This window comes from Capricornis sumatraensis, chromosome 18 (assembly GCF_032405125.1).
Source record: "Capricornis sumatraensis isolate serow.1 chromosome 18, serow.2, whole genome shotgun sequence".
NCBI lineage: Eukaryota > Metazoa > Chordata > Mammalia > Artiodactyla > Bovidae > Capricornis > Capricornis sumatraensis.
This window is the reverse complement of record NC_091086.1, coordinates 54322740-54342676: the sequence shown is the minus strand read 5'-3', so window position 1 is coordinate 54342676 and position 19937 is coordinate 54322740.

Genomic DNA, 19937 nt, shown 5'->3' with positions numbered 1-19937 from the left:
AATGTTATGCTTCGTAAGTTCCTTAATAAATAAGAGGTATGAAAAGCAAAGCAGAAAAGGAAAGATATACCCATCTGAATGCAAAGTTCCAAAGAATACCAAGGAGAAATAAGAAAGCCTTCTTCAGTGATTAGTGCAAAGAAATAGAGGAAAACAATAGATTAGGAAAGACTAGAGATCTCTTCAAGAAAATTAGTGATACCAAGGGAAAATTTCATGCAAAGACAGGCTTGATAAAGGACAGAAATGATATGGACCTAACAGAAGCAGAAGATATTAAGAAGAGGTGGCAAGAATACACAGAACTGTACAAAAAAGATCTTCATGACCAAGATAATCATGATGGTGTGATCACTCACCTAGAGCCAGACATCCTGGAATGTGAAGCCAAAGCATCACTATGAACAGAGCTAGTGGAGGTGATGGAATTCCAGTAGAGCTATTTCAAGTCCTAAAAGATGATTCTGTGAAAGTGCTGCACTCAATATGTCAGCAAATTTGGAAAACTGAGCAGTGGCCACAGGACTGGAAAAGGTCAGTTTTCATTTCAATCCCAAAGAAAGGCAATGCCAAAGAATGTTTAAACTACCACACAATTGCACTCATCTCACACAGTAATAAAGTAATGCTCAAAATTCTCCTATGAAGGCTTCAACAACATGTGAACCATGAACTTCCAAATGTTCAAGATGGTTTTAGAAAAGACAGAGGAACCAAAGATCAAATTGCCAATATCTGTTGGATCATAGAAAAAACAAGAGAGTTCCAGAAACACATCTATTTCTGTTTTATTGACTATGCTAAAGCTTTTGACTGTCTGGATCACCATAAACTGTGGAAAATTCTGAAAGAGATGGGAATACCAGACCACCTGACCTACCTCTTCAGAAATCTGTATGCATGTCAAGAAGCAACAGTTAGAACTGGACATGGAGCAAAAGACTGGTTCCAAATAAGAAAAGGAGTATGTCAATGCTGCATATTGTCACCCTGCTTATTTAACTTATATGCAGAGTACACCATGAGAAACGCTGGGTGGATGAAGTGCAAGCTGGAATCAAGACTGCTGGGAGAAATATCAATAACCTCAGATATGCAGATGACATCACCTTTATGGCAGAAAGTAAACAGGGACTAAAGAGCCTATAGATGAAAGTGAAAGAGGACAATGAAAAAGTTGGCTTAAATCTCAAAATGAAGAAAACTAATATCATATCATCTAGTCTCATCACTTCATGGCAAATAGATGGAGAAACAGTGGAAACAGTGGCAGACTTTATATTCTTGGGCTCCAAAATCACTGCAGATGGTGACTGCAGCCATGAAAGTAAAAGACACTTACTCCTTGGAAGAAAAGTTATAACCAACCTAGACAGCAAATTAAAAAGCAGAGACATTACTTTACCAACAAAGTCCTTATAGTCAAGGCTATATTTTTTCCAGTAGTCATGCATGGATGTGAGACTCGGACTATAAAGAAAGCTGAGTGCTGAAGAATTGATGCTTTTGAACTGTGGTGTTGGAGAAGACTCTTGAGAGTCCCTTGGACAGCAAGAAAGTCCAACCACTCAATCCTAAAGGAAATAGTCCTGAACATTCATTGGAAGGACTGATGTTGAAGCTGAAATTCCAATACTTTGGCTACCTAATGTGAAGAAATTAGAGGAAACCAGAATTGAAAGAGACACATGTACCCCAATGTTCATCGCAGCACAGATTATAATAGCCAGGACATGGAAACAACCTAGATGTCCATCAGCAGATGAATGGATAAGAAAGCTGTGGTACATATACACAATGGAGTATTACTCAGCTGTTAAAAAGAATTCATTTGAATCAGTTCTGATGAGATGGATGAAACTGGAGCCGATTATACAGAGTGAAGTAAGCCAGAAAGAAAAACACCAATACAGTATACTAACACATATATATGGAATTTAGAAAGATGGCAATGACGACCCTGTATGCAAGACAGGAAAAAAGACACAGCTGTGTATAACGGACTTTTGGACTCAGAGGGAGAGGGAGAGGGAGAGGGAGAGAGTGGGATGATTTGGGAGAATGGCATTCTATCATGTATACTATCATGTAAGAATTGAATCGCCAGTCCATGTCTGACGCAGGATATAGCATGCTTGGGGCTGGTGCATGGGGATGACCCAGAGAGATGTTATGGGGAGGGAGGTGGGAGGGGGGTTCATGTTTGGGAACACATGTAAGAATTAAAGATTTTATAATTTAAAAAATAATAAATAAATAAAAAAACAGGAAAAAAAAAAAAAGAAGATTCTGATGATGGGAAAGATTGAAGGTGGGAGGAGAAGGGGGCAGCAGAGGATGAAATGATTGAGTGGCATCACCGACTCAATGGACGTGAGTTTGAGTAAACTTTGGGAGTTGTTGATGTACATGGATGCCTGGCATGCTGCAGTTCATGGGGTTGCAAAGAGTCAAGACATAACTGAGTGACTGAACTGAACTGAAGTAAACCGAACAAATAAAACTTACTTCCTTTTTTCAATTCCAAGTTATTTATATTTCATTTAGATTATTTAATCCAAGTAAAAGCAAACAAACCATTTCAAAGCATAATAGAATATTATTTTTTGTATATCAAAAGGATAAACTGAAATTTATGCAAATTACTAAATATTACCATATTTCCTTATTGATTATGTGAAATGTTTGCTTTGTGATTTAAGACTGAGGGTCAACACATTGAGAATGAGCATAGTGATTATATATATATAGTGGGGTATGTGCGTCTGCTGTAAAATTAATATATATATATAATTATATATATTTAATTTACATATAATTATATAAAATGAATTTGCATATAAGTATATATAGTAAATTTATATACAGATATATAATCTGGTAAGAAAGGGAATGAAGAAATTAGTTTCCATATTAAATATAAAATATCAGTTTTAAACTAGCCCAGTACACAATGTTCTATGATTTATAAATAAGATTATTAAAGTTATATGAATTATGTGAAATTTTGAAGCTGTTTAACATCTTCTCAAGAAGGAAAAAAATGAACAAATGAAAACAAACATAAACTATAACCAGAATTAAAAGTGAAAAACTGTGAAATTATTCCAGAACCCTGATCATAATAAAGTTTTTGGTAAAGATTTGTTACATACAAAGATCTTCAATAGTTACTGTGTTGTTGTAGCCAGACAGTTTCCCAGGTAGCTACCCTCTTTAATTAGCTGCAACAAAGCCTGCTCTTTTCTGTCTCCTGAGGTCAGTCCTCTGGTGAGAAGGGAAGCAAGGTGCACAATAGGAAACAGCTTAAGTGGAATACTGACAAGAGGGAAAAAGAAGCCAAACAAACCAAACTAAGAATCTAATTTATCTTGTGTTACCCAAGTCGCCTCTAAATCTAAAAGGGCAACTGCTCCCACATATTCAGATTTGAGAGGAAAGGATTATTTGGGGGTGGAGTGATTAGCTGGAATAAGTCCTGAAATAATGTTTCAAAATATTCTCGACTACTGTGTTCCTGATTCAGGTGGTATATTAAATGGCAGTGTGCATGTGCTTGCCCTTTGCTTTATTTGATGACATTGACAAAGCAGCCAGTCTAACAGTAAAGCTGAAGTGTCTCCAAAATGGGATGGAGGAAAGGGGAAAGGGGGGAGTCTTCAAATGTTTGAATTCATTTGACTATTTTTATAAGATGAATTGGGTTGTTTGCTATAGTCTTGATTGAAAACATATCAGTAATCATCAGTCATTGTTTTAGTAAATGTATAAGGGCCATTTGTTACAGTAGTTCAGGATATAAAAATAATGTTTATCTTTAAAACAGTAGATGGTGCTGTGAACAGATTGTCACAGGGAATTGCCAAGATATAGATCAGTTTGGAAGGTGGTGGCAGGAAATTAGAATGAGATACAGAGCAGAGTGTCAACAGCAGCAAGTGTGCATATCTGCCTTTTTTATCAGATGGCTTTTTTAAAGTGATAAAGAGGAGGCATGGATTAATAAATCTCCAGAAAATAAGAAAAGAGGAAATTCCTGTAGCATATATGTAAAATAGTATGTAGAATCGGATGCACAAAAGGAGACATCATCTGATGGAATTATGGTCAGTCTTCCAAACCTGAACACATACAAAAGCATAATCCAATATTATATTTTTTAAATGCATATATAACATTTAAATTGATTGTATAAGGCTGTCTTTGTAATTTTCATTTATGTTTTCATATGTAAAATGATGAATATATTAAGTATATTTAAACATTCAAGTAGCTTATTCATTGTTATAATTGTATTCTTCAAGCAGGTGAAGGGAATCAGGAGCTAGTTAACACTTTGAAAATGTATGTCTCCCTGTGTAAAGAATCAAGATTTCTGGAGAAAACAATATCATAGAGGACAGCCACAGTGCAGTTAATATGTAGCCAAGATTGCTGAGAAGGTGAAGTTCATAAATCAAAATTAAGGGTACAATCAGAAAATTGAGTGAGGAAATTGTCTTTGAAGGAACTAAGTGAAAATGAGCTGTTTCAAATCCTAAAACATTATGTTGTTAAAGTTCTGGACTCAATATGCCAGCAAATTTGGAAAACTCAATAGTGGCTACAAAATTGGCAAGGCCAGCTTTCATTCCAATCCCGAAGAAAGGCAAGGCCAAAGAATGTTCAAACTACCGCAAAATTGCACTCATCTCACAGGCTAGCAAAGTAAAGCTCAAAATTTTTCAAGCAATTCTTCCACAGTAAGTGAACCGAGGACTTCCAGATGTTAAAGCTGGATTTCGGAAAGGCAGAGAAACCAGAAATCAAACTGCCAACAGCCATTGCATCTTAGACAAAGCAAGAGAGTTCCAGAAAAACAGCTACTTCTGCCTTATTTACACCAAAGCCTTGGACCGTGTGGATCATGATAAACTGGAAAATTCTTCAAGAGATGGGAATACTAGCCACCTTACCTGCCTCTTGAGAAATCTGTATGCAGGTCAAGAAGCTAAAGTTAGAATGAGCCATGGAACAATTGGAGTGGTTCTAAATTGGGAAAGGAGTACTTCAAGGCTGTATATTGTTACCCTGCTTATTTAACTTATATGCAGAGTACCTTCTGTGAAATTCCAGACTGGATGAAGCACAAGCTTAAATCAAGAGTGTGGGGAAAATATCAATAACCTCAGATATGCAAATTACACCACCTTCATTGCAGAAAGTGAAGAGGAACTTTAGAGCCTCTTGATAAAAGTGAAAGAGAGTGAAAACTATGGCTTAAGACTCATCATTAAAAAACAAAGATTATGGCAACTGGTCCCATTTCTTCATGGCAAATAGATGGGAAAAAAAAGGAAACAGTGTCAGAGTTTATTTTCTTGGGCTCCAAAATCACTGAAGATGGTGATTTCATCTATGAAATTAAAAGGTGCTTGCTCCTTGCAAGAAAAGCTATGACCAACCTAGACAGCGTATTAAAAAGCAGAGACATTACTTTGCTGACGAATGTCCGTCTAGTCAAATCTATGGTTTTTTCAGTAGTCATGTATGCATGTGAGAGTTGGACCATAAAGAAAGCTGAGCACTGAAGACTGTTGGAGAAGACTCCTGAGAGTCCCTTGGACTGCAAGGAGATCAAACAGTCAATCTTAAAGGAAATTAGTCCTGAATATTCATTGGAAGGACTGATGCTGAAACTGAAGCTCCAACCCTTTGACAACCTGATGGGAAGAACTGACTCTGGAAAAGACTCTGATGCTGGGAAAGTTTGAAGGCAGGAGGAGAAGGAGAAGACAGAGGATGAGATGGTTGAATGCCATCACCAACACGATGGACATGAGTTTTAGGAAGCTCTGGGAGTTGTTGATGGACAGGGATTCTTGGCGTGCTGCAGTCTATGGGATTGCAAAGAGTTTGATATGACTGAAGAACTGAACTGAACTGAACTGTGAAAATGATCTTAAATTATCTAAGGGCATGGCTTTCAAAGAAAGGACAATGACTATGAAAATAAGGAGAAAAAGAAGACAATAAAATAAGATAAAACTCTGAGATTATGAGGGCAGTAACCTGAGCAAATGCCAATTTTAACTTCTTTTTTACAAATACAGTTTCCAAAGATTTTATTTTAAATGATGGTGATGGTTATTAGAAAAATTAAACTTATACTAACTAGAACTATTTTACTCTTGCTTTTTCATTCTCAAGTTCTATTTTTGACGAATTTGTGGTTGATTAATTTCACCTTGTGTTGGGGTTTTAGGTTTTATATATTTAAAAAAGATTTCTTCCATTTTTCTTGAGCTATAATTGCCATGCAACTCTGTATAAGTTTAAGGTGTGCAGCATAATAATTTGACTTACATACATCATGAAGTGATCATCACACTGCCTTTAATGAATATCCATTATCTTATACAGATACAAAATTTAAAAATAGAAAAAAAAAATTCTTGTGATGAGAAATCTTAGTATTCAACCTCATAATTACTTATATAACACACATATGTATCATGCCTTACATTACATTCCTAATACTATTTTATCTTATATTTAAAATTTTGTGCCTTTTTACTACCTTCGTTCGGCTCTCCCTCCCCAAGCCCCCAAGTTGTGGTAACAAGAAATCTAATTTCTTTTTTTTTTGTTTGTTTATTTGTTTGAAGTATAATACACCTACAACACTATGTTACTTCTTTTGACATGGCATAGTAATTCAATATTTCTATACATTTTGAACTAATCAACACCAGAAGTCTAGTTATGATATGCCAGCATACAAGCATATTACATAGTTATTGGCTATTCCCCATGCTGTACATTATATACCCATGAGTCATTTATTCTGAAGCTGGAATTTGTACCTCTTAATCTCCTTCATCTATTTTATTCCTCACCCCACCTGCCTCCTTTTGGCAACTACCAGCTTTTTTTCCTTAAGTCTTTGATTCTGGTTCTGTTTTGTTACATTTATTCATTTGTTTTTATGTTTTAGATTCTACATATAAGTGAAATAATATAATAGTTGTATTCATCTGACTTATTTCACTCAGCATAATACCTTGTAAGTTCATCCATGTTGTTGCAAATGGCAAGATTTCATTCTTTTTAATTGCTGATGCAGGTAGTATTCCTTTAGTGGCATATTCTCATAGGAGTTAAATAAACTGGGTGACAATACACAACCATGATGAACTCCTTTCCCAATTTTGAGCCAGTCCATTATTGCACGTCTGGTTCTAACTGTTGCTTCTTGACTTGCATTCACATTTCTCAGGAGACAGGTTACATGATCTGTTATTCCCATTTCTTTAAGAATTTCCCACAGTTTATTGTGATCCACACAGTCAAAATCTTTAGTATAGCCAATGAAGCAGAAATAGATGTTTTTCTGGAATTCTTTTCCTTTTTCTGTGATCCACCAGATGTTGCCACTTCTTTTTCCCATTCATCTGTTGATGAGCACTTACATTGCTTCCACTTAACTATTGTAAATAATGCTGCAATAAGTAGACGTGGATGCATTTTTTGTAATGATTGTTTTTCTTTTCCTAGGCTTAATTCTGTTTTTAATCTTTTGAAGAGCCTCTGTACTGTTTTCCTTAGTGGCTGCACCAATTTACATGTGCACAAGGGTTCTTTTTTCTTCACATTCTCAACAAAACTTTTGTTTTGTTGTCTTTTTGATAGTAGCCATTCTGACAGGTGTGATTCTGATTTCTCTGGGGTTTTGGTTTGCATTTCTCCGATGATTAGCAGTGTTTGGCTTCATTTCATATGCCTGTTAGCCATCTGTATGTCTTCTTTGGGAAACTATCTATTCAAATCCTCAGCTCATTTTTCAAGCCAGTTGACTTAAAAAAAAATGTTGAGTTGTCTGAATCCTTTGTATATTTTAAATATTAACACCTTATAAAATATATCCTTTGTAAAGATCTTCTCCCAGTCAGACAGTGGCCTTTTAGTTTGACAGAGTCCAAATTGTTTATTTTACCTTTTGTTTCCCTTGCCTGTGGAGATCTATCCAGAAAAGTATTTTGACCTGCTGGGGACAGTTTCAGACACGGCTTATTGTTGCGTCTGATTTATTCCAAAGCTTTCCTCACCCATGGCGAGTAGAGCCTGGATCTTAGGGTGAATGTCTTGGAACTGATGCTAGCCTGCATCTGGGTAAGGCCAATGCTCAAAGTGTCTTTGTGGCCACTGCTCAGTCACTGATGGATTTTGCTGGGTCCTGGGGTCTCTGACAGCAGGGCCCTGGGGATACTGGAGCTGATTTCTGCCCACTGGTAGATAGGGCTGTTCCTTAGGGTGGCTGATAGCAGTGTCTGTGGTGGGTAGCTCTGGATCCCATGGCTACTGCCTGAGGATACCAGGGTATTCCAAAGCTGTGATTGGCCTGATGGTAAGCAGGGATAGGGTCCAGGGCATCCCAGAGGTGCTGCCAGGCTACTGGTGGATTGGCTGCATCCTGATATGGCAGGCTGTGTGGCTGCAGTCATCCTGGAGCTGTTGTTTTCCCTCTGGTGTGTGACTATAATTCTAGCCCACTAGTGGATGAAGCCATATCCTGCTCTCTCTGACTTCAAAGCCCAAGGGTCCCAGCGCTGGTGTTGGCCTACTGGTGGGTAAGGCTGGTCCTGAGGCTTTTTCCAGTCTACTAGTGCATAGAGCTGGGTCACAGGGCCTCAAGCTGAAGGGCCTGGAGTTCCTGGACCTACTGTCTATGCAGTATTATGCAGGGCCAAGGGCTAGGCCCTCTGCTGTACAAGGCTGAGTCCTAATGGCTATGGGTTCAGGTGGTCTTAAAGTAACTGACGTGCTTCTGAGAGGGAGCTGTGTCTCCACTAGTTTCTTGGTCTAAGAGATTCCAGTACTGGTGACTAAAGTCCAGTGATGGACCGGTGACAGCACTAGTAAGCTAAAGGGAGGATTCAAAATGGTGCTTTTCAACACCAGCCTCCACATTGTAATATAAGCTCCCTTAAATGGCTGTTACAATGTTTGTGTACCCAGGGTGAGCTATGCTTGCCTGCTGCCTCTCCAGGGTACTCTTAAGATTAGCTGCTGATTCTGATCCAGGCTCTTTTCAAATCTTTGCTTCTGCCCTGGTCCTGGAACATGTGAGATTTTGTGTGTGTCCATTAAGAGTGCATTCTCTGTTTCTCTCAGTCCTCTGGTTCCCCCAGAAGTAAGCCCTGCTTTCCTTGAAGCCAGATATTCTCAGGGCTCATCTTCACAGTGCAAGACGCTCAGGCTAGGGAATCTGATTTAGGGCTCGAACCCCTTGCTCCCTGGAGAGAGCTTCTGCAATTGTAATTGTCCTCCTGTTTGTCAGACTGTGGGACCCAACTACTTTGTGTCTCATCCTCTCCTGCATTCCTTAGCACATACATGCATGCATTCTCCTATCCATATTTTTATGCTATCTTCTTCATATTTTTAGCTGTAGATTTTTTTCTTCCAGTTTTCTGATTTTTCTTATCAATTGTTGCTCCATAAATAGTAATAAATGTTGGTGTACTGTGGATGAAATGAACTCATAGTCTTCCAACTCTGACATCTTGACCACTCCATATAACTATATTTCTTCTATTTTTTAAATTATCTATAAAATAGAATTATAGATAAGTAGTTATTTTCTCTAAAATCATAGGAAATAAAATTTCACTAATTCTTAGCTATCATGGTTTAGGTAGAAAGTCAATAGTCAATTTAACTCTTCCTCTTTCAAAAATTAATTAACCTTCCCTATCCAACCCCATCTACCACCTATCCCATTAGTTACTGTATTCTGGAAATTTATCATAATGTATCTAAGAATAGAATTTACTCATATTTATTCTGCTTTGGATTTGTTGGGCTTCATAGAGTTATGAATTGGTATCCTTCATTGATTCTGGAAAATTTTCAAACACTGGCTCTATATTTTGCTTTTGACTTGCTTCTTGACATATGTAAATATACTTCGATATTTGTTAGACCCTTGTGGTAGCCTTTAAAACTCTTAGTCACCTTTGTTGCTCCTAATCACTTTTATATTTGTATGTTCTTCCACACTGTAATCTAGCAATACTTGAATTTTATCTTTTTTCTAGAGCTGAGTTTGACAAAATGTGGTCCACTGGAGAAGGGAATGGCAAACCATTTCAGTATTCTTGCCTTAAGAGCCCCATGAACAGTATGAAAAGGCAAAATGATAGGATACTGAAAGAGGAACTCCCCAGGTTGGTAAGAGCCCAATATACTACTGAAGATCAGTGGAGAAATAACTTCAGAAAGAAAGGGATGGAGCCAAAGCAAAAACAACACCCAGCTGTGGATGTAACTGGTGATAGAAGAAAGGTCTGATGCTGTAAAGAGCAAAACTGCATAGGAACATGGAATGTTAGGTCCATGAATCAAGGCAAATTGGAAGTGGTCAAACAGGAGATGGCAAGAGTGAACGTTAACATTTTAGGAATCAGCCAACTAAAATAGACTGGAATGGGTGAATTTATCTGTCAATTCATTGACAGATAAATAAATTGGTGGTTTATTACTTTACTCTTAACTTTTAAGTTCTTTGTGTATCAAGAAAAATAGTCCTTAATTAGATATGTGATTTGCAAATATTTTCTTTTCATCCTTGGATTATATATTATTTGTCTTTAGATGATCTCAGCAAAATATAATTTATCAGTTTTTTAAATTAATTGCACTTTTAATGTTACACCTTAAAACATCCTCAAACTCAAGGACAAAACAATTTTTCCTATTTTTCTCTCTATACATTTTGGAATTTTATATTTTATATTGATGATCTATTAAGAATTAACTTTTCGTGAAAGTTGTAAAGGTCATAAAATTAATTATATTGAGCCTACATTATAGTATTCAAAAGTGCTTCACTGAATCTATTAGAGACCCTCTGGAAGAAGTCACTTTCAGCTAAGCCCTAAGATTATTTCTAAAGATAGTTATTATTAGTAACTATAGATAGTTATTATTAGTAAAGATATTACTGGAGTACAATTAGTATTAATTTAATGAAACAAAGCACCATGAATTAGAGCAGGAATAAAATATGGGGTCTACTGGGATTACATATTTTTTAAATGACAGCTTAAAAGAACAGTAAGGAAACAGTATTCACTAAAATGTTAAGACAAAAGTCAAAAAGAAAAATCTAGACAATTAATATAAGATATTCAAATAAGAAATATAATAATCAAATTTAAAAAATTACTATAACAGCAAATTGAACTGAGCTCTTCAGCTCAGTTCAGTTGCTCAGTCGTGTCCGACTCTTTGCGACCCCATTAATTGCAGCACACCAGGCCTCCCTGTCCATTACCAACTCCCGGAGTTCACTCAGACTCACGTCCATCGAGTCCATGATGCCATCCAGCCATCTCATCCTCTGTCGTCCCCTTCTCCTCCTGCCCCCAATCTCTCCCAGCATTAGAGTCTTTTCCAATGAGTCAACTCCTCATATGAGGTGGCCAAGGTACTGTAGTTTCAGCCTTGGCATCATTCCTTCCAAAGAACATCCAGGATTGATCTCTTTTAGAATGGACCTGTTGGATCTCCTTGCAGTCCAGGGGACTCTCAAGAGTCTATGGCATTGCCTTTCTTTGTGATTGTCACTAAGAATGTGTAAATTGAGGAAACAATGTGATATCTTTGCATGCTATTAAAATTAAACCAAAATTCAAAACGAATGGCAATATAGAATGCCAGGAAGTATTATTAGAGGGGTTATTTAATACTTATTATAAAATTAAATATAGATTTGCACACAATGTTGTAGTCATGCTCCTGGATAGTTGTGTGGAAATTATTTTCACACAACAACCTGTATGTGCATGTGTTGTTGTTATTCATTCGCTACGTTGTGTCTTACTCTTTGTGATCCCATGGACTGCAGCATGCCAGGCTTACTTGTCCTTCACTATCTCCTAGAGTTCGCCCAAACTCATGTCCATTGAGTTGGTGATGCCATTCAACCATCTCATCCTCTCTCTTCCCCTTCTCTTGCCCTCATTCTTTCTCAGCATCAGGGTCTTTTCCAATGAGTCAGCTCATGTGCATGTTTATAGAAAATTTACTTATTAATAATAAGAAAAATCAAGCAACCAATTTATCTTTCTATAGATGCATTAAATGAACAATTGCATAGATACAGTGGAACAGCTATTTGGGAATGATATTTAAAGATTAAATATGCTTATCGTTAGTAGTGTGATTTAACACTTCAGAATCTACTATATGTGTATATTGAAGTTGGAGAAATAAGTTAGGTGGAGATTATATGGTGGGAGATAGAGTTCTCACTGAGGGAGAAGGAAGTTATGATATAGAAGGAAAAAAGACTAGACCAATCCACTTGATAATTAGAAATAGATTAGAGCCAGATACATCAAATCTGTTTAATATTAATACAAATGGCAAGATACATATACAATTATAGATATGTAGGAATGCATAGCTTAGAATGCATACATGTTATTTCCTGATTCATTCTACTGAGAGGGCTTTAAAGCAGTGACATGCCAGTAGCAGAAATCACACCCAGAACCCATTCCTTACTTTCTGCATACCCTTCTCAAATAAAGAGAACTAGGAATCATTAGAGATAGCTAATTCTAGAGCTGAATAAAGTAAAACACAACGTTAATTTGGAGGATCTTGCAGTGACACAAAATAAAGATATGCTCCAAAAAGATAGGGGTATGTAACTTCTTTCTCAAAAAATAAGAATATGAACACCATATGTTTTTAAACTCCTCTTGGTTCTGACAGTTTCTGAGTTTTTCCAAACAGAAGACAGAAAAGAAAAAAAAAAATCAGAAGACAATTAATGTACCATAGATTATAACCCATAGTATAAATTAAATACACATGTTGGAACCATCTCATGGAAATAAAATATCTCCCTGAGGGATACAAGGAGAGTGAAAAATAAAATAAATTTAGGAACAGTCCCCAGTCAAAAATAGATAGCTGTCTCATTTCTTAGATGTTTTAGCCAAGAAATTCACAATGGAAAAAATCTATAGCTTAAAAATAGCTGAAATAAAATTATTTTTATAATAATTTAAATATATTATGTAGCTTAATTAAGTTATATATGATGCTCATCAAATATTTTGGAGCTGAAAGTTTAATGCAAGATCAGCTAAATATTAAAATGGTTTTGATCTTTAAGTGAAAGTATATTGAGAGCTTAACTTCTTTCAAAAATAAGAATATCCTTAACAATATTTGAAATACTCTGAATCCTTTAAAAACAGAATAACTGTGTTTATTTATAAAATAACATTAATCTAATAATTAGGGTGACGCTGGCAATACCCTGTATGGCTCCTGGTTATGGAAGCCTCAGTGCCTTGTTCCTTGTTTGCAGAGAACAGACTCCAGCCTCCATGATTCTCCCTGAGTCCCAAAGGACAGATTCACACAGTTACTAATCAGGGAAGGGAAGGGTTGAAGAGAAAAGAGAGGAGCCACCAAGAAACAGTAGAGGAGCATTCATCAGTTCAGTTCAGTTCAGTCGCTCAGTTGTGTCCAACTCTTTGTGACCCCATGAATCACAGCACACCAGGCCTCGCTGTCCATCACCAACTCCCGGAGTTCACTCAGACTCACGTCCATCGAGTCAGTGAAGCCATCCAACCATCTCATCCTCGGTCGTCCCCTTCTCCTCCTGCCCCCAACCCCTTCCAGCATTAGAGTCTTTTCCAGTGAATCAACTCTTCTCATGAGGTGGCCAAAGTACTGGAGTTTCAGCTTCAGCATCTTTCCCTACAAAGATTTACCAGGGCTGATATCCTTCAGAATGGACTGGTTGGATCTCTTTGCAGTCCAAGGGACTCTCAAGAGTCTTCTCCAACACCACAGTTCAAAAGCATCAATACTTCAGCGTTCAGCTTTCTTCACAGTCCAACTCTCACAGCCATACATGACTACTGGAAAAACCATAGCCTTGACTAGATGGACCTTTGTTGGCAAAGTAATGTCTCAGCTTTTCAATATGCTATCTAGGCTGGTCATAACTTTCCTTCCAAGGAGTAAGTGTCTTTTAATTTCATGGCTGCAGTCACCATCTGCAGTGATTTTGGAGCCCCAAAAATAAAGTCTGACACTGTTTCTATTGTTTCCCCATCTATTTCCCATGAAGGGATGGGACCAGATGCCATAATCTTCGTTTTCTGAATATTGAGCTTTAAGTCAACTTTTTTACTCTCCTGTTTCACTTTCATCAAGAGGCTTTTTAGTTCCTCTTCACTTTCTGCCATAAGAGTGGTGTCATCTGTGTATGAGTGGTGTCATCTGCATATCTGAGTTTATTGATATTTCTCCTGGCAATCTTGATTCCAGCTTGTGCTTCTTCCAGCCCAGCATTTCTCATGATGTACGCTCCATGTAAGTTAAATAAACAGGGTGACAATATACAGCCTTGAAGTACTCCTTTTCCTATTTGGAACCAGTCTGTTGTTCCACGTCCAGTTCTAACTGTTGCTTCCTGACCTGCATATAGGTTTCTCAAGAGGTGTTTTCAAAGTACTTACTAAAGTACTTAATCATATTAAAAGTTTCAATAATAATTGATTTTTCTATTAAAATCATTTTCAAAGATCAGACATTTTGTAGTGACAAGTGTTAGAATATGAGCACACATGTTTAAAACTGGGCAATCCCAATACTTCTCTGCTGCTGGTGTGTTATGTAGTTTAAATGTCACAGCATTATAAATATGTGCTTGCATTTTAACACTTCATTACCAAATGTCTGATCTTTGAAAATGATTTTAATAGAAAAAAAACCTATTATTATTGAAATTTTGATATGGTAAGTACTTTAGGGGATTGCCCAAAAGTTTGTTGGGGTTACAAACTTTTGGGCCAACTCAACAGCTACTTGATGTCTATTTGTTTTACAAAACTTATTATCAGTGAATACTTAAAACTGGAGTTAATTTTTCAAGTACAAATATAAAAAATGCACCTACTATAAGCAGATCATTTAAAATTTAATGTGGATTTCAGAGAACAAGGAAAGTACAGTATCTCTAAATCTTAAAACAGCAAATGACCGTTGTTTAACATCTTGTCTAAGATTTTTTGCCTCCAGGAATCATGACTCATTGAGAACAAGGTTGTCTTTTTCTTTATTTATTTATACAGATTTTTGAGAAAAGCATTTTTTTACAGTTTGTCTGAGTTAAACTTCTTGTTCTCAAAATTACAACACAAAAAAACTTCAAAACCTAATCTTTTTGACCTTGTATCTTTTTTTTTTTTTTTTTTCAGAATAAGACTAGGATATCCACAATTTGAAACCCAGTCCATTATCTACTATAGTTTATCTGTTAGTGTGTGTATGGTCATTGTGTGTGTGTGTGTGTGTGTGTGTGTGTGTGTGTGTGTGTGTGTGTGTGAACAGGGGTTGCTATACAGATATACAGTGAAGATAGTATAGAAAAAATACCATATAAATTGTATTAGTATTTGAAGAGACTGTAGAAATTCCCTGGCTCTTTCTCTTTGTTTTATGAATGGATGAGGAAAAAGGAGACTTAAGAGCATACATTTGAATCAGTTCTAATGAGGTGGATGAAACTGGAGCTGATTATACAGAGTGAAGTTAGCCAGAAAGAAAAACACAAATACAGTATATTAACACATATATATGGAATTTAGAAAGATGGTAATGATAACCCTGTATGAGAGAAAGCAAAAGAGACACAGATATATAGAACAGAATTTTGGACTCTGTGGATGAGGGAGAGGGTGGGATGATTTGGGAGAATGGCATTGAAACATGTATAATATCATGTAAGAAACAAATCGCCAGTCTAGGTTCAATGCATGATACAGGATCCTTGAGGCTGGTGCACTGGGATGACCCAGAGAGATGGTATGGGAGGGAGGTGAGAGGGAGGGTCAGGATTGAGAACTCGTGTACACCTGTAGCAGATTCATGTTGATGTATGGCAAAACCAATACAATACTGTAAAGTAAAATATAGCAAAAAAAAAAAAAAAAAAGAAAAGGGCATATGTAACAAAATGGCTCATCATAATATATTAATAGTTTCTCATTTTAATATATATTTATGTTAATTGCTTTGCAATACTTTAATCTAAAGCTCCAGGAATTGTAAGAATTTTAAGTTAGGAAATTTAGAATAACAATACTAATAACAATTGAAAGATCTACCAATATTTATCCAGATAATTGCAAAATCATTGTTCATTGTATTACATTAATTTACAATTTTGAGGACAAATTATCTCTTCCATTTTTTTTTTTAACAGATACGTATTTATTTGGATGAATAAGAAAGAATAGATTTAGAGAAGTTTACTTGTGAGGAAATAAATATATACATGAACTGAATTATTAATATAACTTTTCTGCTGTATTATATTCCTGTCTTAAAACACATTCTAAAACTTGTCCATTCTTGTGATGTTCATTTCTTACAATGTCTGCAAAGTAAAATGTATATTTAAAAAACTGAGAAGAAGCCTTACGTTTTAATAGTGTGTTTTATTCTCTTTTATTATAAAGTAGGGGAAAAAAGGCAAGATGAAAAGTTGTTATAATGCTGAGTGGCACAATTTGGCACAATAGCTCTCAAGTTTGTAATACAGCCTACAGGGAGACTAAATACATTAGGATGTATTTATATTGACAAAAGAGTCATTGTTTGTAGTGTTTAGAAGGATTCTGCCATGACCCACATAACAAATTACTGTTGTCTGACCTCATTGAAACTAAAATCTCGTGAAGTACAACCACCAGAGCTGATGTACTGGAGATTTTTTTTTTTTTTTTTTTTTACCACAGTACTCCTGGAGGGCCACGATTATACCACCCCTTATTTCCTAGACTTCTAAAGTACTCGATAAAGACTCTTATCATCTTGATCCCAGAGCTCTTTTACTTACAAGACAGGAAAGGAAAAGCTGTGCTACCACGGAATGGCATGCTATTTTCTGAAGAGTTAAGATTACCAATGAAAGAAAGAATTCACATAAACTGAAATAAAATCCCATGTTCATGTTGCAGCCAGCAGTTTTCATTAAGAAGAAAGGTGTTGTTTTTTTTTTTTTTTTTTTCCCTTCCCACTTATGCTGGCTGTATCCTTCTCACCTTGTAGAGCTGAGCAGTCAAAGAGGCCTCTGCCTTCAACTACCTCATTTCCACTTACAGCATACCTCTTACTAAAAAGCACATAATAAACTGCTTTTAATCAAAAAAAGATATAATTTGTTTCATAATGCTTTGCTGTTTCTTATGGACTTTGTCTCAAACCAGAAGTGGTTTTCTTATAATTTAGATATCTTCTATGGATTTATTTCCTATTACTATTCATTAGGAACATTAAATAAATGAGCATTTTTATGTGATTGACTGTCTTAGAAAAGAGACATTGAAAATAACTTTTCAAATGTTTCCAGGGTTAAGAACAAATTAGTTGTAATGATTTATTTTAGGTATAATATCACTTTAAATTTTATTCCAATTAAATAAACTCACCTCGGAAAAATTACAAAATAGTTTATCCAGAATGAAAATGTAAGAACTTTTAGTACTCATTAAGTACTTTCTGCCACTGTGGCTGAGCAGGCAGTTCTATATTCACTTAGAATAGCTAAAGCCATCTTGAGTAATTTTTCTAATAGGCAATAAAGAACTGAATCTTACACACCACCAGACAGCTTAAAAGCTAAGCTCTTTAATTGTTATTCTTAATATTCCACTTAATATTTTATGGCTGAATGCAGTCAGAAAGAAAGCACTGGTTTATAATTTTCATTTTGAATATACTTTGTGCATTTCATTCTTAACGAATTGATTTTGAAAGAAGTTGTTTCATGTACTTTGTCCTAAATGCTTTAAATTATTAAAAAAACAGTGTTGGAAAAAAAATCCAGACTGATTAGTAGTCATTGAGGTTTTTCAAGGCTAAAACTCTGATATCTGAAAGGTTTTTCTCAGCATCATAACACCTTTAATGAAGGGCTGAAAAATTACACTTTGGGATCATAGATAACATCTGATAGGTGGAAATATATTTTTAAATTGTATTTGTATTTTTAGAACTGTAGAAAAAAAAATCCAGGCTAACGAAATAAAATTTGGAATATGAAAATAAGGCAAAAAAAAAAAAAAAAAAACTTAGAAGAGGGTAGCAACTTCTATCGTCCTAAAGAAACATACCTGTTATTGACTCAATTGTCAATAACAATTTCAATCTGACTGTGTTCTTACCAGAAGAGAGAGATCAGAACGATGTATACACAGGAAAAAGGACATATGAGAACACCAAGAGAAAGTGGCCATCTGCAAGTCAAGGAGAAAAGACTAGAAACTGATACTGTTGTTGGTCTTTGATCTTGAACCTCCAGTCTCTAGAGCTATGACAAAAGAAATTTATGTTTTATAAGTAACACAGTCAGTGGAAATTAGTTATGGCAGCTTGAATATATCAATACAATACCCAAGTCAAAACAGAAAAGTAGATGAATATTTTCCATAATGATTTGTTTTACTTTTCTGAAGAATATGCTTAGCAAAACACATTTCATCCAAGTTGTGCCAGAATGTGCATTTCATAACTTTTCATTAAATTTTAATAAAAAATGTAGCACTGTACAAGACATGTTTACTTTACATAATTTTCCTAACATTGTAATCATAAGTGTGGTAGGTTAAAAAAAAAAAAAAATCACTGACATTTAGAAAAATGTTAGGAAACAGTATGGTTCTATAACCTTTTTGTGTCTCTAAAAAATAGATATTATTACTTTCTATATACCTAGCTTTTAATTAAAAATAAAAGTGACTAGCAGCTTGCCTTCCTGTCTACAACTTTCAAACTTGACTTTATCTACTCTCCCTTAAAACAGGAATATCAAGGAAGAGCTAAGTCTTAATAGCCTAAAACTTTAAAGAAAATTGCAGTTTTTTTTTTTTTTTTCCTCAGTAATTGATTTAGGAATAACTATGGGAAAATCTGACTGATACTGCGTGAATAAAAGTCTGTTGAGATTCCTCCAGAATTTTTTTTTTTTTTTGGAGGGGGATGGATTTGTTTGGTGGTGAGGGGTTTCTTTCCATTGCAAAGAACAAAGGCATGAGAAAAATTCACTTATCCCTTTTCATGTGTTTGAGTAAGAACGTGGCTGATTAAACTGTCATAGCCATCTGTGATCATAAGCAGACAAGCTTGAATGTGGAAATCCAATATGATACTAGGAAACGAAGGAAATATAAAAGGAGCTTGGCCCTACATGCATTATTTAGTTGCTGAAATACTAATTCTGGACCTATTTAACCTCTGGATTTGATATGCATGAAAAATACACAATCCTGAATTTTAAGCTTGGTATAATTTATTTGAATAGGGAAGGAAATTCTGGAATAGTGAGGCAAGACTAAAATAACCTATTGAGTATTTATGTTAGTTTGCTTCTATGAAGATACACAACATAAAAATAATCTCAAAGCTCCAGTACTTCTTCCTTGCTTTGCAAGAGGTTTTTTGAAAACTCTGTGTCTTCTAATCTCTGCTAGACTCACCTGAGGTAGGCTTGATTTGGCTCAACCTACCTACTCTTTCCATAATACAGAATCAAGGAAAGGCATTACATCAGACACTTGCTCTTATGGTGGGGACCAAGAGCGAGAAGGCCGAGTTGAAATACACAATACCTTTTATATTTGGTCCTGAAGTGACCCTTTACCACTTTGACTCATAATTCATCTGTCAAACAAATCATATGGGATGAGTGTTAACTCCAACTAGGCGATAGTGAATAGTTAGGGAATTATTCTAATGAGCCACAAGGATATTATAGACATGTGTGTGTGTGTGTGTGTGTGTGTGTGTGTGTGTGTGAATACAGTTATAACGAAATTAGAAAAACATTGCCTTCTTATGACTCATGAGATAATTGTAGA